General features: G+C 48.4%; 1 long non-coding RNA gene across 1 annotated transcript; it reads right to left on the reverse strand.

The window, feature by feature from the left end:
* Window positions 1-1,770: 1,770 nt before the first annotated feature.
* On the reverse strand, window positions 1,771-6,999 carry LOC138745163 (uncharacterized). The gene is made up of 3 exons (XR_011346078.1): window positions 6,087-6,999; window positions 5,354-5,431; window positions 1,771-2,214 (listed from the first exon to the last, which is right to left on the reverse strand). It is a non-coding gene; the product is annotated as an uncharacterized lncRNA (long non-coding RNA).
* Window positions 7,000-23,451: the final 16,452 nt, after the last annotated feature.

The raw sequence follows: 23,451 nt of genomic DNA on the forward strand, positions 1-23,451 counted from the left end.
CTCCCCATCTCCTTAAGTTGGTGCTTTGTTCTCCACCACCCCCACAAGAAATCCAAGACCCCTGGATGGAGGGCAGAGGCGCAGAGAGATCAGTGAGAACACGGGTAGTTTCAACAGGGTGGGGTCCATCCAGGTGCCTGATAACAGGAGGAACCAAGTGGGAAGGAGGATGCAGGGCATTCGATAGCAGGACATTGCAAGAGAGTGGATTCCTCGAACTCTTCAGGGGAGAAGGCGCTGGTCGATCCATCGGTTTAGGTGGGGCAGGGTATAGACATGGCAGCTGACTGGAATTGTCAGCAGGTTACTGAGACCTGGGAAAGGAGGGGAAGGAGGGTGCAGTAGTGTTCTGAGAGTGCTGAGGGAGAGGCAACATGGGTGCCACCTCAAGGCAACGGTCCCCTGATTGATTGCAGGGATGGGCTCTGTAAATAGACTCATAGATATCCAGCACAGAGCATCTTTGTCGCCCTGCCATCAGGAAGGAGATATGGAGGAATAAAAGCAGAGCAGCCAGGGAGGGAAATAGCATCTTCCCACAGGCCATGAGATTAACAAGGCAACATGAGCTGGATGGGAGCTAAGAATGAAAAGGGTGAGAGGAATATGGACTGATTACAACAGCTCAGCTAGCAGGAGAGAGGGGCTGAAGGGCCTGTTTATGTTTTCTCTATCTGGACCAGCTTTTGAGTTCAAGCTTTAAAAAACCCAATCATTTTTAAATTTATTATCAACGGTACAGAATGAATCAAGAGACAAGATGTCTGTCCAGCAGCAAGCGTCGAAGGCACTTCCTGAAACGGAGGCTCTGAAACCACAGGGAGGTTCTGGACGGAAAGAGGCCCAGCTTCTTCTGGAAGGAGGAGAGGAGAGGCAGGGGAAATGTGGGGGAAGGGAAGGGGAGGGGAGGGGCTAGGGATGCCGTCCACCGTTCACCTCCCCTTTCCTCTACCCCGTTCCCCTCCCCTTTCCACTGCCCGTTCCCCTCCCACATCCCCTCCCCCTTCCAGTCCCCAGTTCCCGTCCCCCGCTCGCCTCCCCCATTCCCCTCCCCCTTCCCTTCCTCCTACTCCTAACCCTAACCCCTAACAAAATCCTAAACCTAACCTTAACACTACCGATACCCCCTACCACCACTCCACGTCCCCTAACTCTACCCCCACCCCATCCACTAACCCTAACTTTATTCCTACGCCTATGCCACCCCCTAACCCCAACCCTAATGCTACCCACCATCCCCAAACCCCAAACCTCACTCCCCCTCTACCCCCCTGCTCCTACCCCCTTCCCCTATACCTAACACAAGCCCACTTCCCCGAACTATAGACCTAACCATAAACCAAGATATAGCCCTACCCCATGTCTCCTAACACTAACCCTAACTCTACCCAACTTCCCCAACCCTAAACTAAACCCTATCCCTATCCCTTACAACCTACCTCCTTCCCCTAACCCTACCTCCTACCCCTTCCCCATACCCGCACCCCCTACAACTATCCCTTTTCCCTAACCATACCTCCTACACCTTCCCCATACCCACACCCCCTACAACTACCCCCTACCCTATCCCTTACAACCTACCCCCTTCCCCTAACCCTACCCCTTCCCCATACCCGCACCCCCTACCACTATCCCTACCCTATCCCTTACAACCTACCCACTTCCCCTAACCCTACCTCCTACCCCTTCCCCATCCCCGCACCCCCTACCACTACCCCCTACCCTACCCCTTACCACAACCCCTTCCCTTACCCCCTTCCACTACCCCCTTTCTCCTACCCCCTTCCCCTCCCCCTCCTTCCCCTAGGTTAGGGGTAGGAAGGGGAAAGGGAAGGGGGAGGGGAAGGGGAGGAGGAGAAAGGGAGGGGAAGGGGGAGGGTTAGGGGAGGGGATGGGGGAGGGGAAGGGGAGGGGGAAAGGGGAAGGGAAGGGCGGAGGGGAAGAGGGAGGTGAAGAGTGGAGGGCTGGGGTTAGGGCATAGGTGTGAGGGCAGGGGAAGGGGAAGATGAGCGGGAGGGGGTTGGGATGGAGGAGGGTAGAGGAGAAGAGGGGAAGTGGGTGAAGGGACATGGAAGAGGCAGGGAATGGGGTTGGCAGGGCCAGAGGGATACGACGGGGAGGGGTTCAGGCCATCATGATGTTGTCCGTCCTCTGTTCAGCTGGGATGCGAGGTTCTTCTGGACTCGTGTCTTGTCTCTGAGATCGCTCCTTCTCCTGGGAAGAGAAATACGAGTGATAGAGATACTGTCTCTGAGGCCTGAACACAATGACTTTGGAGGGTCCCAACACTTCCCCCATCATCCCCCCTACCCCTGAACCCTCCCCTCCCTCACACCAGTACTCTCCATTTTTCTTGAATTCCTGTCCATATTAAAATCATTTTCATGTCTTTTTTGGACAACCCTCCGCTACTACCCCGACAATGCATTCCAGCCACCCACTACATTCTGTGTGAATAAAATGTACCCCTCACGTCTTGCCTAAATTTCCCTCAGCTCACCTTATTTAGACGTCCTCTGGTATTCTCGCCCCAGGAATGCACACAATATTCCAAGTGTGGTCTGACGAGAATTTTATACATCTGCAACGATACCTCTCGGTTTTTGAACTCAATCCCCTGACTCCTGAAGGCCAGCACACAATACACCATCTTAAACTCCCTCTCAATTTGCACAGCAACAATGAGTGATATATGGAGCAGGATCTAAATATTTCTCTGTCCTGCACACTGTTCATAATCCTGCCATTAACCAAGTGCTCTGCCCACACATTCTTGTAATCCGCATTCAATGAAGATATTGGTCTATATGAAGCTACTTTTAATGGGGCTCCAACCTTCTTTGGAATAACTGTTATTCGTGCCCTTGAAAATTACTCTGGAAATAAACCTGGACCAGTTGCTTATTTAAGTACATCTGATTTACAGGATTGAACTCCATCTGTCACTTCTCTGCAAACTGGATGACCTACGACAACCTTCTACACTGTCTACAACATCTCTACCTCTGTGTGATCCCCTGACGTACCCACCCTTCCACTCCCATCATCATTCATAAAAATCACAAAGAGCAGGGGTCCCAGAGCAGATCCCTTTGGAGCGCCACTAGTCATTGTTCCATCTACTACTACCCTCTGTTTTCTGCAGACAAGCCAATTCTGAATCCACACAGCCAAGGCTCCATGGATCCCATGCCTCCAGACATTCTGAATGAGGCCTCCGTGGGGATCTTGTCAAGCACCTTACTAAAATCCTTGTGCAGCACATACAGACCTTGACCTTCATCTATCTCCTTTGACACCTCCTCTAAAAACTCAATTTGACTCGTGAAGCAGGACCTGCTCCTCACAAAACTATCCATGAGTTTGCCCAGCATGTTTGGGCATTGCCCTCGGCCCCAGAATCTGCAGACTTCCTGGCGAGTCCCTCCCTTACCCCTTCCCAGAGCTTCCGCATCCATTAGAACATCAAGCATTGCTGCCCAGTACAGGCCCTTTGGCCCATAAAGGCTGTACTGACCTTTGTAAATGTTCTCCACAACCTTTACCTGTACCACACCCATAGGAACATAGGAAGTGGGAACAGGAATAGGACAAAAATGGCCTATCGAGCCTGCTCCGCCATTCAATACGATCATGGCTGATCTAATTTATGACCAAACTCGACCTACCCTGCCTTCTCGCCATATCCCCAAATTCCTCTATCATGTAAAAATTTTGTTCCCTTACATCCACATGCTCGTCTCAGAGACTTTTATATGTACCTATTCTACCAACCGCTACCACTTTCTCCGGTGACGCATTCAAAGCTCTCACAACTCTCTGCATAAAAAAAATCTCCCCTCACCTGAAGCGGATGCTCTCTGAGATTTGCACCTGACACTTTAGGAAAGGTTTCTGGCTGTTCATTCCATCTAAGGCCCCCACAATCTTATTTAGAATAAGTTATTAAGCTGTGGAAGGGGCAAGTTGGGAGAGGGAGGAGGGGAGAGAGCTGGTGGGGGAGGGGTGAGAGCTGGTGGGGAGGGGACAAGGCCGTGTTGTGGAGAGGGATCAGGACCGCGTTGAGGTGGTGAACGGACAGACATGGGTGGATCTACCTGCCGAAATAAAGGAGCAATAAGAAGGCCATCTCGGGATCTACCAGCATCTTCTGGGGCTTGATGTCTCAATGGAAAACCCCCTGAGGATGGAAGTAGGCCATGCTCTGCTACAGCTGGTACATGAACATCTGGCAACACAACGATATAACATGACCCACTCTGCCTCCACACTGGCCGGGTCTATATCCTGAGGGTAAGGGGAGGTGGGTGAAGGGCCCCTCCCTGCCAATCAACATCCATCCTCATCATCCTCTCCACCCCTCTCCCCTCACTACCCTTTCTCTCCTCACCAATACCCATTGAGACCCTCATGCACCCTTCATCGATATCCAGTCCCCAGCGAGACTCAGCCAGTAAACTCCTTCATATCCTCCAACCCCACCATCCAAGCTTGCCCCAGTGGACAACTTGACCACCCAGACCCACAACCACCTTGATGTAGATCATGGGAATGGGCTGCTTGGCCTTGTTGAAGTGCTGGACCATGCATTGAACCGTCTTGGGAATATAGTCCAGACCCAGATTCAAATAAACCTGCTCTTCCTCTTGGACACAATACAAACATGTCAGCTGGATTTACCCTCCAAAACCCCGTGCCTCTCCCAACAGGAGTGCCAGCCCCTCCTGCTCTCTGTAGGCCTGATGCCCCCACTGCTCAACACAACATGGCATGAATCCAACGGCTCAGCGAGCAGAGCGTCAACAGGCCGTAGTGGACCCGTCCGCTGCCCCATCATTCGGCTTCTGGTGAGTCTGCACAAAATGTGCAGCTCTGACCGCCCTCCCTCGTGAGGCAAGGATTCACCGGGGGAGAAAAACCATTGACGTTTCGAGATGAGAAATGTTTGCAGCCGGGTGTTGGCTGGGGTCGAACATGTGGAGGCTAAGTTGTTGGGAGGATTCAGAGCAGGCGTTGATTTGGAAGCGCACCAAAAGGTGCCAAAAGTGAGTTATGGGGGGAAAGTACATTCGTGAAATGAATTGGGGAAACAGACTGGAGGGGCTGAGTGGCCGAATTTGGCGACCTTGTCTTGTGGTCTTGGCTGCTGCTGTCTGGAGTTGAAATGGCAAGAGGTCATGAGTTAATGGGTGAGGAGCAGGGCAGCCAACGTCAAAGAGTCAGCACTGGTCAGAGGGGCAGGATGGAGGCAACAGAGAGGCTGCAGCGAGACAGATCGATTGAAGGAATGGGGAAGGTAGCAGCAAATGATATGCATCAGAGTGAGGGTGGGGTGGGTGCAGGTGGATCTTACCTTGACTACAGAGGAGAAGTTGAGAAGAGGGACAATGATGGTGTGATCCAACTTTCGCACGATCTGCAGTTTGCGGTTCTATGGCGAGAGAAGAACATCAGCAAGGCTGGGAGATGGGTCGGGGCCCTGAGGGGCATCTTGTCCAAGTTGAGGGGGGAGGCGGGGAGGAGATTTGTCAAGAGGTCAGAGGTGGGGAACTCCAAGGGAGGCCGAAGTGGGGGACTTTTCGAGAGTCAGTGGGGGGGACTTTTCGTGTAGCTGGAGTGGGGACTTGTCAGGGGGTTCAATGAAGTATCATTTCAGTTTTTATGATTGTTTTCCCAGCTTCTACTAAACAATGAATTTGCAGAAAATCTTTGATATTTGCCAGGTGTGTGTGTGTGTGTGTGTGTGTGTGTGTGTGTGTGTGTGTGTGTGTGTGTGTGTGTGTGTGTGTGTGTGTGTGTGTGTGTGTGTGAGTGTGTGTGTGTGGGGTGGGGGGTTGTGTGTGGGGAGGGGGGCTGCTGTTGTGGGTTTGTGTGACTTTCTCTGTTTCCAAACCCCATGGCTGCTTTGGTCTCTGTCAGATGCTCCTCTTTCCACCCACCCTTCAAAAATGTGTTTGGGGTGTTTGTCAATTGGGTGTAATTGTGTGAAACGGGCTCATGTGTCGCAAGGGCCTGTGAACGTGCTGTAGGCCCTAAATTTAAATATCAGGGTTTTTCATTTCCACACAACTGCTCCTCCACCTCACCTTGAATCTCTTGTCTTGCAAGATCTTCTTGATGGCAATCAGCTCTCCGGAGTCCACCAGCCTTGCCTGGTACACCACACCGAAAGATCCATTGTCGATGATTTTAACATCTGTGCAGGACACCACCTTGGGGACGTTGGGTCCATGACACGGTGTGGCCACCTCTGTTGTGACCTTATTGCCATGTCCTCTGGGGCAGAAGCAGCAGCATTTACACACCCAGAGGGTACACAACAGGTCATTTATCACAACCCAGCCTTGCTGTCCAAGTTAGTCTCTACCCCTCCCTCTAACTCCCTTCCAAGGGTCACCTAAATGTCAGAATTGATCCTCTGGTGGTTCGTTCCAGCTTCTCTCAGTAGAAATATTGCCACCCCAGGTCCCTCTTTGATCCCTCTCCTCAGACTGTCTATAACCCTCCCTCCATGAGACGATCGGGTCATCCTTGACCTTCAGCACGTCCCGGGGAGATGAAGCACTCTGAACCCCACCACGGGTTTACCAGAAGCCCTCCACATTCCTAGAATCTCAGCAACACCGTGATCTTCCATGATGCAAGCGAGACCTCGTCGCCTGAGGGAGCAGGTGGTGCGGAGAGAGCCCCACGCTTCACCGCTCAACTCTGTTGGGTCCGCCGCAGCAGAAACACTTTCTAGCACCCTGATCCAGGTCCACTGGGGGAAAGAATCCTATCCCAGTTGGGGGGGTGTGGGGGTGTATGCAAGGGTGGAAGGGATCTTGTAACCCGGGGGGGGAGGGGGTGGGTGGAGGAGCGGTCCTGTCTCTCAGTGGACAGATCCCATTCCAGGTGGAGGGGGAGCTCTGTCCCATTTCTGTTGAAAGGTCTGCCTTCCATCCCCCTCGCAACTTCTCTTCTCCCTCAGACACCTCACACTCTCCCCTGCCCCAAATCCTCTACCACACTCTCATCCCCCACCCAACACCACCCCCATGGTTTCCCCAGTGCTTTCCGTCCCCTCGCACCCCATCCCCCCAGCTCAACCCTATGTCCCCTATCTCTGATCCAATCTCCCTTGACATTAGCCTGTGGTGCTACCCCGTTCCTTTGTTCTCCCCTCCTGTCCTACAGACCCCATCCCTTTATCCCCTCACATGCCATTGTTCTCCCCTCCACAGTCCCCTCCAGCTGCCTCATAAAGTGCCCTGCACTCAGGATGTGGAGAGGGGATTAAATGTAGCCTCCATTCTCTCCGCCCACACTGGGTAAAGGATGGTGCCAGAGGAGTCTCTGTCCCAGTAGGGGAGCATGTAACAGGCTCTTTATCTCACCCATGGGTGCAGGGTGCTTCCAAACACAACCCTGTTGATCAGAGGGTCCCTGGGATGAGACAGCGTCCTACTCCGACACGTGGGCCAGAATCCCCTTCCAGGAGAGACATCTTTCTTTTGTTGCTGTGCCATGGCACGACTCAGCTATGGCTGCCCCATGCAGTGACATCATCACCCCCTCTGTGTCATCATCTCCCCCCTCTGTGACACCTCCCCTCTCTGTGACACCCCTAGTGTAATGGGCAGGGACATCCAACCATTTAAATCCTCCTCAATTTCCCCAAGCAAGGGGAGAATAATTCAGCTGGTCTAAATTACTCGTTGATATCTATTCTAACTCCTAGATATTTGATCCCATTTTGCCGCCACATTTGTTGACTATTTTCTTGACATTGGCTCTAATCCCCCTTCCTAAGTGACATGATTTTGCACATATCCCAAAAGAACTTATACCCAGAGATGTCCCCATAGTCCTCCAGGGTGGAGCACAACTTGGGCAATGAGTGTGTTGGGTCTGTCAGATATATCAGAACAACTTCTGCAAATAAATTGATTTCATGCTCTTCCTGGCCTGTTCTGAAACCTTTAATGCCTGAATCCTGGCAAATGGCCTCAGCTAATCGCTCCATGGCCAGTACAAACTCACTCACTGGGAGTGTGGGGGAGGAGTCAGACCTTGATTGGCATGCCTGTTGGCTTCCTCTGTCCCTCTCATCTCGACATCAGTGGCTCAGGTTGGGGGAGTCTGCGCTGCCTCCTGCAGTGCACAGCAGCGCTGCTGGACCACCTTTATCTCCTTATTTTCCTGGGCCCTCTCCAAATCTTTCCTTTCTATGATCTCACATTGGTTTCTCAGGAGAAACACTGGCAGCCAAAAGGCACCCTCTGATTCCCCTTAGATTTTGGGAACCCCGACTTCTTGAAGTGGGACCACACGTGGTGACCTATTTTCTCAAGATGTGGATCCAGGAGCTTGGACCAGTCTACCAGTTTGCCGTGGTCCGCCAGCATGCTTGCCAAGCTCCCGAACCCTGCACTCTCGTCAGTCCACCCGCAGATCTTGTTCTCCCTGCCTGCACTCGATTTCCTGCCCCAATTCCAAAGCATCTCCACTGCAGCTGTGTTCAGTCGGAACTCGAAGGACCCTGCTCACTGCACCAATTATTATGTGTGTGAAACTGATTCGAGGGGTCCCAAGGGTGGCGAATTTGAACACAGTTGTCTTTTATTGACACATGTAGTGAAGTCGCATGAGGAGTAAAAGACACACACAGACACAAACTCGTCGGATTAATCGATACACTTGCAACCACTCGTGGATAGAAGACTTGACAATCAACTTGTCACATATGATACCTTGAACAGGTCATTCATTCACTCATTGATCTTGGATGCCTGTGGGTGGTAGGGGATATGCAGGTGGCCCCAAATACTTGGCATCACCACCCATTGCTGGTCGGACGTTATCCGATAGGGTATTCCACATATGGAGCACGCTAAAATGGTGCTTGGTCGGCCCGCTGGCAGGACATCTGAGTATGTGCTGACCATCGTGAGAACATATCACTTTTTATTTTGGCAGGGGAGAGGCCTGATATGGTCAATTTATCAGACTTGGTCAGCTCCCGAACCCCAGCGAATGCGGCCCTTGGTTTTAATTGCTGACAAATAGGGCATTTGGCCATCACAGTTCTTGCAACATCATGAGACCCCCAGATCCTCTGTCCATCATAGTGCCCCCATATGCCCACATTTATGATGCACCAATGCTGCCAAGGCTCCGGGGTCTCTCTGCTTGGGGAAAAAAGTGGCAGAGCATATTTGAGCAGCTCAGTCCACAGTGGCATCGCGTCAGCTTCAGCGGTTTTCCTGGAGGTGTGTCCATCCACATGGTGGACCCTGACTATTCTTTTGTTGTTCCACCTCTCAGAAGATCTGCCAGTGCTGTTGTCCTCAGAGCAGGCAGCCATGGATCTGCCTCCCTGTCTCCTGCCGCCGACCCATCCACACTGACGTGCTGTTTGGCACAGCCCAGAAATCCTGTTGCACTGATCGGAAAAGAGGCTCCTGGGCCCACCTGGTTGTCCCTTTTCGGATCAGTGCCACAGCTGCCAGCTTGGACAGTTGGCTCTCCCCTCCACCTCACCCTCTTGTGTCAGTACTTTATCTGTGGTGGGCTGGAGCGCTCCCACTTTACACCGTTGTTTTTCGCACCTCCACCAGCCGGAGCCGTCAGTAAACCAAGCTTTTTCCTGCTGTCCTGCATCGAGGGTGTTGAACGGTTTGCCCCAGGCCATGGTGCCAAGCTCTTCTCGGGGTCATTCAAGTGGGAGGCTGTCACTTTCGGACAGGACATGATCTGTTCTTGCAAGTGGCTCAGCCCTTCAATCCCGGCCTCTGTGCGGTCTGCCATGTACCACTTCTTCGGTCCGCTGTGAGTGGCATCCACAGATTTAACCCATCATATGCTGGGGAGGTGTGGCTGGAGTGTGACTGTCTCTGCTGCCATCTGGTTCTCTGTGGTGAGCAGGCGAGCATCTGACACTCAGATGGGGAGTCGCGGGAGGCAGCTTCCAGGAGGGAATTGAACAAGAAGCTGTGTGGGACTCGGCGACCTTGCCTCTTTTGCTCGAGGCTCCACTAGGCCATTGTCTTCATGGCAGAGACAAGTCATTCAAAGGGTCTTCCAGTTTTGAGGGGTTGGGGATACTTGTGGTCAGTGGCAGTGGTGTTCAACAGCGTGTTTTGCCATTAAAGAAGCCATTTGTTGTTCAGGTCATCAATGAAGCGGAGAGTTTTTTTTTTCTGGGCAACATTGTACAGTAGATGGAGGGGCAGGGTGAGATGGGGAATATGTTGGCACCAGTAACCCAAAAGACCCACAAACCTTTGTGCCTCAACTTGTTGGTGGGCACCGCAATGAGGATTTTGCTTTGAGCAACCATTGATATTTCTCTGCTGCCTGGATTCTCAGGAAAATGACTGTTGGACTAGGACCCTGGACCTTTTCCAGGTGGTGCCTCCCTGGTGCCAGTGTCTGGGGTGTTGCTGCTGGTGTTCAAGACATCCTAAAGTGGGCCAGAGGTTGTGGTATATGGAGATACCAATGACATAAGGAGGAAGAGGGAAGAGTTCCTGAAAAGTGGGTCCAGGGCGTTTGGTGAGAGCTGAAAAGAAATAGCATGAAGGGAGTCATGTTGGGATGACTGTCTGGGCCATGCGACAGTGAGAGCAGGAACAGAATGAGGTGGAGGATAAAGGCGTGGCCTGAAGGTGCGGGTAAAGAGCTCCTTGAGGGCATCCTATTTGCCTTGCTCGGGAGGCTGATGTCGGAAGTCGATGAGCCTTGCTGCCATGTCCTGATGAGCAAGAACATCATGGAGGAGTAATGGATGTCATCAGCGGTGATCTCTTGGAGGTGGAACTGGTCCTTGGCCTGTTTGAACCCCACGTGTGGCTGCGACATCCAGAACGTTGACAGCTTCAACCAAACCATCTGAAGCGCCGCCTGGACTGTGATCTTCACATCCAATTGAAGGGCTGGGTCCTGCTGAGGTCACCACTGTAGCAGGCGCGCTCCCGCAAAGTCTGGAAAGAATGACATGCACCCAAGAAGTGGAAGTGGAAGATAAGTTGCTTGAACAGGCAGCTCCAGCCTCCGGTTGGAAGGCGATCCTCCCGTTGCTCATTGATTCCCAAGATGTGGGTCATCCCCTGGGATGAAGGGCATTGGCCCCAACGGGGTCTGCGCTGTCAGCGTGTTTGTCGGCTCTCTAGTGTAGTGACTCGTGTCTCGGTTAACAGGCCACTCCAACTCGATATGTCAGAAGAATATGGAGCCCATATTTACCAAGGGTGGGTGTGGATATTTACATGAAACCCTGACACTCCCTTTCACCTGAAGGCCTCCGTTTATTCAATGAAACTTTAAAGTAACAGACACTTCTGTTGAGGCGAGAAGGGGAGAGGTTAGGATATTGGGGATGAAGGTGGGAGGTGGTTTCTTTATTCTTTCTTTTATAGATGCCACACATTAGATGAGCATTATTATTAATTGTGTGAATTTGTTGTGGTTTTAAGTATATAAATATTTTTTTTTAATTATCGGCAGGACCACGAGTGGCAGATAGGATCATGGGGACTCTCACCCCCCAACCCACCCACCCCAAATATCAATGGTATAAACCGGGTTCATTGTCAACATCGTCGAGGATCCCTTCCACCTGCCCACAGCATTTGGCAGCTCTTCTCGTCGGGAAAGGGGTCAAGGAATATCGGAGCCAGTAGCACCAGGCCCAGAAACAGATTCTTCCTGCGAGCAGTGAGAATGGAGAATGATGGATGACCGGCTCAGACAAAGACTCCAAGACTTTGCTATTGATTCAACAGAATTTCTTTCTTTTTTGGGAGGGACTGCACGTGTATCATTTGTCTCTCTGTGCGTAGGTCTGGTTGTGTTTGCAGAGGTTTCCACCATGAACACAGTTTCCTCGGGTTAAATTTGAACGGGTATAGAGGAGCTTTCCTGGATTGGAGAATGTATCTCATGAAACAAAGTTGACTGAGTTCGGGCTTTTCTCTTTTTCACCCCAAAATTAACTTTATTCTAAAATTATTGACCAAGAGGACAACTGTTCCATGTCTTTTCTCATCCTCGTGTTGCATGCCTATATTCTCTTCACTGCACATGTTCTCTGTTTAACATCATTCCACCACTTTGACACCTTGTGGTTACTCCCTGCACTCTGTGGTTGAAGGGGTTCCCCTTAGTCTCCGCCCCTCAAGACCCGGAGGATTAGAGTCCTTCCCCACAGCGCCCTCGTGTTGGCTGCGCCAAGCCTCAGTGCATCTCTCAGCAACCTGGAATAGGCTGGTGGGCAGCGTTCCCTCTCCCACATCTCCACGTGCTAAAAGACCAGCAGGTTAACGTCGAACAGTTATGCCCTTCGGACCTCGATGTTGTGCTTACCTATCAATTCCAAGCAAAATAAAAACTAGACCCTTCCTCCTTCATAACCCTCCATTCTTGCAATGGAGGGAATGCAGAGGGGATTCACCAGGCTGATACCTGGAATGGCAGGAATGACTTATGAGGAAAGATTGCGCAAATTGGGATTGTTCTCACTGGAGTTTAGAAGATTGAGAGGGAATCTCATAGAGACATATAAAATTCTGGCAGGGCTGGACAGAATGGATGGAGATGGGATGTTTCCAATGGTGGGAAAATCCAGAACCCAGGGCCATGGTTTGAGGATAATAAGCAAACCATTTAGGACCGAGGTGAGGAGGAATTTCTTTACCCAGAGGGTGGTGAATCTGTGGAATTCATTGCCACAGAGGGCAGTAGAGGCAGGTTCATTAAATATATTTAAGAGGGAATTAGATCTATTTCTTCAGTATAAGGATATTAAAGGTTACGGAGAGAAGGCGGGGACGGGGTACTGAACTTTAAGATCAGCCATGATCTCGTTGAATGGCGGAGCAGGCTCGAAGGGTCGAATGACCTACTCCTGCTCCTATCTTCTATGTTTCCTTCATTCATGTGTCCAAGAAGCCCTTAAATGCCGCTAATATTTTAGCCTTCATCACCACTCCTGGCAAGACATTCCTGGCACCCACAACTCTGTGTAAAAACAAGTACCCCTGATATTGCCCCTAAACCTTCCTCCCTTTGCTTTGGGCTTCTAGTGTTTGCTTCTCTTATCTGGGTTTCAGGCAGACCAAAGGGAATCTTTCACTGAGTTTCTGGTCTTCCAGCAGTTCTGGATGTCTGTCTCTCGATGCTCTGCTCAGGGTACCACCCCGCAGTATCTCATCAAGTCCTAGTCTCTGTGTCAGCAGGAATTCCATGCTGACCACTGCCTGATGGCCCTGTGGTCAATAGTGTTTGTCTATGCAACCATTCCCATGAAGGTGATGGGGCAAAGTCCTGCTGACTAGGACATTGTGTGGCATCAGGGCCAGACCAATCTTTCGCAACACCTGAGCCAGGTAGAACTTCAGCACATCGCGGCTTTTGGTGCCCTTGCACTTTGTTTCCAAGCACAGCCAAACACAATAGCCATGCTGGTTAGGGTTATGCCCCCATTGATTGACGACGTACATGGTCCTCCAGACTCTATACATTTTGGACCCCAACATGAATAGGAAATGTGTTTTGGGAATTGACAGGGTGGAGGTGTGGGGATGGGCCACACCTGCCTCACGTGCAGCAGTACCCGAGAGCTCCTTGCACCTGATGACCAGGTTCTACCGGATTGATAGAGTTGGGCATCTCTGTGGTTCTCCATGTCTCCTGGAACTGGGGGTCTCCTTACTGCTCCCCATCTCCTTGAGTTGGTACTTTGTTCTCCACCATCACCACAAGACAACCAAGACCCCTGGATGGAGGGCAGTGGTGCAGAGAGATCAGTGAGAATATGGGTAGTTTCAACAGGGTGGGGTCCATTCTGATGCCTGATAACAGGAGGAAACCAACGGGGAAGGAGGATGCAGGGCATTCGATAGCAGATGGGGCAGGGTGTAGACACGGCAGCTGACTGGAATTGTCAGGGGGATACTGAGACCTGGGAGAGGAGGGGAAGGAAGGTGCAGTTGTGTTCTGACGAGAGAGTGCTGAGGGAGAGGCAACATGGGTGGAACCTCAACGCAAGGGACCCCTGAATTTTTTGCAGGGATGGGCTCTGTAAATAGACTCCCAGATATCCAGCAAAGAGCATCTTTGTCCCCCTGCCATCAGGAAGGCGATATGGAGGAATAAAAGCAGAGAAGCCAGGGAGGGAAATAGCTTCTTCCCACAGACCGTGAGATTGACAAGGCAACATGAGCTGGATGGGAGCTAAGAATGAAAAGGTGGAGAGGAATATGGACTGATTACAACAGCACAGCCAGCAGGAGAGTGGGGCCGAAGGGCCTGTTTCTGTGTTGTCTATCTGGACGAGCCTTTTGAGTTCAAGCTTTAAAAGACCAAACCATTTTTAAATTTAATATCAACGGTATAGAATGAATCAAGATACAAGATGTCTGTCCAACGGCAAGCGTCGAAGGCACTTCCTGAAACGGAGGCTCTGAAATTACAGGGAGGTTCTGGCTGGTATGAGGCCCGGCTTCCTCTGGAAGGAGGAGAGGAGGCAGGGATAATGTGGGGGTAGGCGTGGGGAGGGGAGGGGGTAGCGATGCCTTCCTCCATTCACCTCCCATTTCCTCTGCACCGTACCCCTCCTCATTCCCATGCCCATTCCCCTCCCCCATCACTTCCCCATTTCCCGTGCCCTGCTCGCCTCCCCCGCTCCCCTCCCCAACCTAACCCTAACCCCTAACAAACTCTATCCTTAACGTTAACACTACCGATACCTTTAAACACTACACCACGTCCCCAACCCTAACTCTTATTTCCACTCTGTCCCCTAACCCTATCCCTACGCTGTCCCCTAAACCCAACCCTAATCCTACCCACCTTCCCCAAACCCCAACTCACACCCCACCTCTACCTCCTACTCCTACCCCCTTCCCCTAAACCTAAAACAAGCCCACTTCCCCAAACTCTAAACCTAACCCTAAACCTCGACCTAACCCGAGCCCACATCTCCTAACTCTAAACCTAACTGTACCTCTACCCGTCCATGACCCATATCTTAATTCTACCCACCTTCCCCAACCCTAACCTAAACCCTACCCCTATCCTCTACACCTACCCCCTTCCCCTAATCCTACCCCATACCTGCAACCCCTTCCACTACCCCATTACCCACCCCTACCCTCTCACTACCTCCTTTCTCCTACCCCCTTCCCCTATCCCTCCTTCCCCTAAGTTAGGGGTAGGAAGGGGAGGGGAAGGGAAGGAGGGGAAGGGGAGGAGGGGAAGGATAGGAGGTGAAGGGGAGGGGCAAAGGAGAGGGAAAGGGGAGGTGAAGGGAGGAGGGCTGAGTTTATGGCATAGGTGTGAGGGTAGGTGAAAGGGAAGGTGAGTGGGAGGGGGTTGGAATGGAGGAGAGGTAGGGGAGAAATGGGTGGGGGAAATGGGTGAAGGTATATGGAAAAAGTGGGGAATGGAGTTGGCAGGGCCAGAGGGAGAAGGGGAGGGGTTCAGGCCATCATGATGTTGTCCGTCCTCTGTTCAGCTGGGATGCAATGTTCTTCTGGACTCGTGTCTTGTCTCTGAGATCGCTCCTTCTCCTGGGAAGAGAAATACGAGTGATAGAGATGCCGTCTCCGAGGCCTGATCACGATGACTTTGGAGGGCCCCAACTCTTCCCCCATCAACCCCCTCCCTACCTCTGCACACTAGGGCCTTTCCCTTCCTCTGCTTTACCTGAGGAAGTGTGTTATGGAGAAAACCACAATCTATATCTGCAGATCTCAGAGTACCGTGTCTCCATCAGGCAACACCCTGGTTCACCACGACATGGCAGCAAGATGCTGGACAAATCATGGATGGATCAGTCGAGTCCCTTCAGCTGACCCATCTGAACCTACCCCATAACAATATTACTCTTCCCTCCCTCCACCAGTACCTTCTGTTTTTCTTTTATTCCTGTCCCGAAATTAAAATCTTTTTCATGACTTTTTTGGACCAGCCTCCACTACTACCCCTGGCAATGCATTCCAGCCACCCACTACATTCTGTGTCAACAAAATATCCCCCTCACATCTTGTCTAAAGTTCCCTCATCTCACCTTATTTAGACGTCCACTGGTATTCTCGCCCCAGGAATGCACACAATATTCCAAGTGTGGTTTGACTAGAATTTTATACATCTGCAACGTTACCTCTCAGTTCTTGAACTCAATCCCTGACTCCTGAAGGCTAGCACACAATACAGCATCTTAAACTCCCTCTCAATTTGCACAGCAACCTTGAGCGATTTATGGAGCAGGATCTAAACATTTCTCTGTCCTGCACACTGTTCTTAATCCTGCCATTAACCAAGTGCTCTGCGCTCATGATCTTGTAATCCGCATTCAATAAAGATATTGGTCTATATGAAGCTACTTTTAATGGGTCTCCAACCTTCTTTGGAAAAACTGTTATTCATGCCCTTGAAAATGACTCTGGAAATAAACCTGTACCAGTTGCTTGTTTAAGTACATCTGTATTTACAGGATTGAACTCCATCTGTCACTTCTCTGCAAACTGGATGACCTCTGACAACCTTCTGCACTGTCTACAACATCTCTACCTCTGTGTCATCCCCTGACGTACCCACCCTTCCACTCCCATCATCATTCATAAAAATCACAAAGAGCAGGGGTCCCAGAGCAGATCCCTTTGGAGAGCCACTAGTCATTGTTCCATCTACTACTACCCTCTGTTTACTGCAGACAAGCGAATTCTGAATCCACACAGCCAAGGCTCCATGGATCCCATGCCTCCCGACGTTCTGAATGAGGCTACCGTGACGACCTTGTCAAGCACCTTACTAAAATCCACGTGCAGCACATACAGACCTTGACCTTCATCTATTTCCTTTGACACCTCCTCGAAATACTCAATTTGACTCGTGATGCAGGACCTGCTCCTCACAAAACTATCCATGAGTTTCCCCAGCATGTTTGTGCATTGCCCTCGGCCCCAGCATCTGCGGACTTCCTGGCCAGTCCCTCCCTTACCCCTTACCAGAGCTTCCGAATCCATTACAACATTAAGCATTGCTGCCCAGTACTGCCCAGTACAGACCTTTGTAAACATTCTCCACAACCAACTAACCCTTACCCGTACCACACCCATAACTATGGGTGGATTAAATATCCAATTAACTTCTTTCTGAAGTAATGTATCATGAATTTGATGATGATTCCAATTTTGAATAACTTTTCATAATTCTCGTTCAGCTCCTTTAAAGTTAGATCCATTATCAGAACATAATTTTTTGACTTGACCACGTCTAAGAATAAAACGCCAAAGAACATTAATAAAAGAGTCTGTATCAAGCAATGACGCTACTTCAATATGAATTGCTCTCATAGTCAAACAAGTGAAAATAACTCCATATCGTTTTTCAACACTTCGTCCTCACTTTACTTGCAAAGGACCAAAATAATCAACTTCCACAGATGTAAATGGGAATTCATCAGGTGAAACTCTGTCCTGTGGTAAATCTGCCATTTGTTGTTGTCCAGGTTTTCATTCTCTCTGTTAGTCACAAAGAGATGAAACCTCATGATTTCATTATTAATATATTTAAGCACTGATGTTCTATCAGTCCAAAACACAGGATCTGCTAACTCCATCTGTAATTCTCTTCTTAACATAGCGTCCATTTTGCTCGCAATAATAGCAGCAGTCAATTCCATTCAAGGTCTGGTGACTGACTTTAATGGAGCCACTCTGGCTTTTCCCATTACAAATCCACCATCTACTCACACTTGGTTATTTCACAGGACTCAGTAACTGACAGGATCAAAACCACCTTCACTTACATCAGAAAAATGGTGTAACTGAGCAAATGTGGCCACTCCAAAGTCTGTTGACTTCAAAACTTCCAAGTATTTGAAGACGCTCAATCTAATTTTTCCAATCTTGTGCAATGGATTCTGGATTAGTTTCATCCCATCCAAATTTTCTTCTGCCCAAAACTGGTATTTGGCCGGGCTGATCATTAGGCTGAATTCAGCCAGTCGGGAGAAGAGGGTGTGCAGGTGAGACTTGTGTTGTGCCCAGTCTCTGCTGGCGACAAGAATGTCATCCAGATAAATGAACACAAAATTCAAATCCCTGCGCACCGTATCCATGAGGTGCATTATGTCTGGGCGGTGTTCTTGGATCTAACTTTAAAGGCATGCATAAAAATTCGAACAAACCGAAGGGTGTGATGATGGCCGTTTTGGGGATGTCCTCGGGGTGCAATGGGATTTGATGATACACGCACACCAGATTGACCTTGGAGAATACTCTCATATCATGCAGATTGGCCATAAAGTCCTGAATGTGAGGGATGGGTTAACGGTCAGATACTGTCATATCATTAAGCCGTCGATAATCTCCGCAGGGGTGCCAGCCATCGGAGGCTTTTGGGACCAGGTGGAGCGGTGAGCCCCAGGGCTGTCAGAGCGACGAATGATCCCCAGTTCCTGCAGATGCGAGAAGTCCTCTTTCGTTATCTGGAGCTTATCTGGCGGGTTTAACAGTAATGTACGATAAATTGTATCAGACACTATGACCCCAGGTTCACAGTTGGGAGAATATTTAACGGAGATGTACAATCGACGACCTTGGCAGATACTGAGACACTGTGTTCACAGTACTGAGAAGGTTTAACAGAGAAGTATGGTAGAATAAAGCAGAATCTGTGACTCCAGGTTTACAGTAGTAAGAAGGTTTTAAAATGATGTATAATAAACTGAGGCAGATACTGTGAAATCTGGTTCACTGTGGGTGGAGGTTAATGGTGATGGACAGGAGACTACGTAGATACATTGATACTGGGCTCAGAGTGGGGGAAAAAAAGCTTTATTGGTGTTGTATGGGAAACTGAGGCAGTTACTGTGACACCGGGTTCATAGTGGGGAAAATGTTGAACAGAGTTGTACGATAACCTTTGGCAAATAAAGTGACACCAGCTTCATATTGGGGAGAATTTTTAATGATGATGTACACTAAACTGTGGCAGATACAGTACCACCAGGCTCACATTGAGGAGAAGGTTTACTGGTGATGTGCGGTAGAGTGGCAGGCTCTGTAACACCGAGTTCACAGTAGTGAGAAGGTATAATAGTGATGTACGATAAACTGTGGCAGATACAGTAAAACCGGTCTCCCAATGGGGAGAAGGTTTAATGATGATGTGTGGTAAACTTAGGCTGATACTTTAACACGAAGTTAACAGGGGGAGAAGGTTTAATGTTGATGAACGGTAGATTGAGGCAGAAACTGAGAGACAGCATTCACAGTAATGTGAAGGTTTAACAGTGATTTACTATAAACTGTGTCAGATACTGTGACAAGATGGTGCAGAGGGTAGACGTGTGGTTCCACCCTTCCCCAGTTAGACTATTAAATGCTCGATTTTAAAAGTTGTAAAAGTGATTAAAAATACTGTTTATAGACTTTGGAATTGTGGAGGATCAAAATAGCTACAAATGTGAAAAAATCGAAAACTCAGTTCCAGAAGAAATTACCTTACAAAAGTGTTGAAGAATTATGGCCGAGTTCAACTTGAAGCAACGGAGTCGTTGACTGGCGTCTCCAAGCCTCAGAGGATTCCTGCCCGGCGAAGTATTTCGTCGGCACCACTTGCGCTATCGCAAGATGGCACCAGCTCAGTGATGAGTTCAGCGGTTTTGACTCGTGCACTCATGAACACAGGCGTGAGGGCGGGCCAGCTGAGCGAGGACAGGCACATAAGCGTTCAGCATTGCCTGGTGGTCAGGAGAGGTACAGTGTAGCATCAGAAGACGCACTGCGTAGTCGGTGGCCCTACTGGGCATGCACAGTGTGTTGAGGGTCCACAAACCTTTGGAGAAGGTGTGGGCTGTGGGGGAGCCTGATCGACGGTGAACTGACGAGGTCGGCACACTGTTGTCGGGTGTCCAGACCCACAGCAGCACCGGAAGAGGACCTATTGCTATGGAGGAAGAAGATGCTCAATTTCATTAGAATTTCAAGAACTGGGGACTGCGGCAAAAGAAGGTCAGACTCAAATGGAGGTGATGGATCCTGGACTGGATTCTGTGTTTCCAATTCGGGAAGGGATTGCTCAGCTCATGGAAGATATGGCAAATATATCAATGCAGATGACTCATCAGATGACTCAAGGATTTTCAGAAATGAAAACTAAAATGAACACTGTGTGTGAAGAAATAACTTTTATGAAGCAAGATATTAATGTAGTTAAGAGTGATGTTACGAGATGGACACGATCAGTGGATACTGTGCAAGATCATTTTAAAAAGATTGAGGAGGCTTTCTTGAATGCAAGAGTCAAATGGAGCATAATAGAGAAAAAATGGAAATAGTGGAAGATCCTTTTGTAGATTGGGGGATTCAGAAGAAGGAATTATTGAAGAAGTTTGGCTCATTAGAAAACCAATGTCGTAGAAATAATGTTAAGATAGTAGGTCTTCCGGAAGATATGCAAGGTTCGGATCCGATGTAGGTTTTGAAGAAATGGATCCCAGAAGTGTAGGGCAGGTAATTTATTCCAGATGGACTGGAATTAGATCGAGCAAACAGAGCGTTAAGGAAGAAACCGTTTCCAGGCCAACTACCACGAGCAGTTTTGATTCGCTCTTTTAAATATCAAGACAGAGAGATGATCCTCCGATTGGTGGTGCAGAAAACACGGCAAAATCAGGATCCACTGATGGTTCAAAATAATAGGGTTTTTTTTAATGCAGATCTGAGTCAAGAAATTATCAGAAGAGACCGAGAATTTAATTCAGCCTAAGAAGTATTGTGGCGAAAGGGATATAAATTTGCTTTTCGTTATGCGGCAGTATTGAAAGATTTTTATGGGAATTTTCAATCTCAGTTTTTTGAGAATGACCACGATGCTTTAATATTTGCTAATTCATTGCCAGATGTATGAGGAAGTGGGCGATCGTCACCATTGTCACCAAAGGGAAAGGTCAATGGGAATGGAAATGGGAAGATTGGAAAATATGGAAAGAATGGGAAAAAAGTTGAATTCACACAAAGTCTTCTCGATATTGAAGATCCGGAACAATCAGTGGGACTGGAATCACTGGGTTGAATGTTTTTGTTTCAGTACTTTGTGAAAGTCTGACTGGGGGTGGGTGACAATGAGTCCTTTAGTCACATGCCACTTGTGGACTTTACCACACCCAGATTTTTAGGGGGCTACTACTCTTGAGTAACTTGTTTTCGGATTGATGTTTCTCTTTTTTTTGGAATTTTTAAAATAGGTGGGGATTAGAATACTGTGAGACTTAGAAGGGGTGCATTATTTTATAGTAGGATTCACATTTGTGAGGTTTAACAGTGATATACTATGAACTGTGTCAGATACTGTGACACCAGGTTCACAGGGGGAGAAAGTTTAACAGTGATTTACAGTATGTTGAGGTAGATAATTTGACACCAGGAGTAAAGTGGGGACCAGGTTTAATGGTGATGTACTGTAGACTGAAGCAGATACTGTGACACCAGGCTCATTGTATTGTTCATTTATCTTAATTACAACATCTTATTTATATGCTCCATTTTTTTGTGGCAACTTCCAAACATTAGATAAACTTCTATTCTAATCAGATTTTGTTCATTTAAATAGGACAACACTAAAAGCCCAAATCGTTTGATCTCTTAAGTATTGCTGCTCAAATTAATTTCTTTACCTGGGTTTGGGTTCAACGGCACTTCAGTTTGCTTCATTAATTTTTCAGCCCCTCGTTTTGTGCTTTCTGCTTTGCTCAGCTGATTCGCCAAATGGGCATCCAACTCTGTCTTCTCAGCTTGACCCAACATCTCCTCTGTAAACTTAAGCAAACCAAGAAGACTAACGTTAAAATTTTCACCTTGGCATTTTCAAAAACAAAAATGACGCTGTGACTTGCAGTTTCACATCATCATCCCACTTGCTAAACTTGCAAGCAACTGCACCGCATCCTACAGCTGGAAAATTGCAAGAGAACTGCTTGGTTAAAGCAAAGATTCCACCCAGTCACCCCATTAAAGGCCTCCAAGTTAACAACAGATAGCAACCTGAAAGTTAAATAGAAAGATCTGTATCAGGAAGATTAACGGGCTTTAAAAAAAATAATTTCCACTATTGAAAGAAAACTCCTCAGGGAACACCAGGCTCTTGTTGAACAATTCCTGTTGTATTCCTCAAAATAGTTTGAATCTTGATTTCAAGCAGAGTCATTTGGTGAGATTGTTGGTCCAGAACAAACCCTGCCCACACACTCCCTTAAATACCTGCAAAGTCGTGGCTCAGCTCTGCTCCATGCTTAAGCTATCAAGCTTTTCTGAAGAGAAAACGGACTTCAGATGCTGGTACGTTGAGTCACAAAAACACTAATGCTTGCCTGAACAACACACCTCTATCTGAAAACCAACAAGAACCTTCCCGAGTGGTAAATATCAACAAGACATAATATCATGTAACTGTTGTGTTTGTGTCGTTGGAGAATTCCCTTTCCATTCAATCAGAATTCGAGTTTTGGGTGCTGTATTTGAGAAAAGATGTGCTGGTGTTGGAGAAGGTCAGAGATCATTTACTGGAATGATATCAGGAATGAAAGGGTTAGTGTATGAGGAACAATTGTCGACTCTTTGACTGTACTAGTTGGAGTACAGAAGGATAAGGGGGACCTCAGAGGCATTTCAAATGCTAGATGGACTGGGCAGAGTACATATGGCAAAGATTATTTCCGATGGTAGGGGATTCTAGGACACGAGAGCATAATTTCAGGATAAAAGGGTGTCAATTTAAAACAAATGTGGAACAAATTGATTGTGTCAGTGGGTCGTGAAACCCACGTGACGTCATTGGGTGTATTTAAGGCAGAGATTGACAAGGAATCAAGGGTTATTGGGAGAAAGTTGAGGAGTGGGGGTGAGTGGAAGAATGGTGGAACAGACTCGAAGGGCCTACTTCTGCTCCTATATCTTGTGATCTATATCCTGCTGGAGACCTAGTCAACCCTCCTCTTGCATCCCATTCTTAGAAAACATGCTGCATCGTGGTTTTATGTGACGTGAACCCATTTCCGATTGAATCCCATGTTACAAGTAACCCAATGCAAATTCTGCATTGAGAGGACTGCAGCTTCCTCATTTTAAAAATTGTTATGGAGCAGCTCAAATGAGATTTCTTGCTTCTTTTTTTGAAAGGGTTAAAATAGAATCAAATAAAATAGGAGAGGGAAAAGCAAAAGAATTTATGTACAAGTGGGAATCAAAATTAATGGTTGGTGATAAAGATACACAATTGTTGAAACATTTGATTAATATATGGAATAAAATAAATGATGAAATTGGTGTAAGTGGATGTACATCACCCAGAATGGCTTTGATTCAAAATCCTCGTATCTTTTTTAAAGGATCATCAATTTCTGGATAGCTGGTTTCATAAGGGGATTATAAATGTTGAAGATTGTTATGAAAGGGGTCAATT

This window comes from Narcine bancroftii, chromosome 11, assembly GCF_036971445.1.
Source record: "Narcine bancroftii isolate sNarBan1 chromosome 11, sNarBan1.hap1, whole genome shotgun sequence".
In the NCBI taxonomy this organism is placed as follows: Eukaryota; Metazoa; Chordata; class Chondrichthyes; order Torpediniformes; family Narcinidae; genus Narcine; species Narcine bancroftii.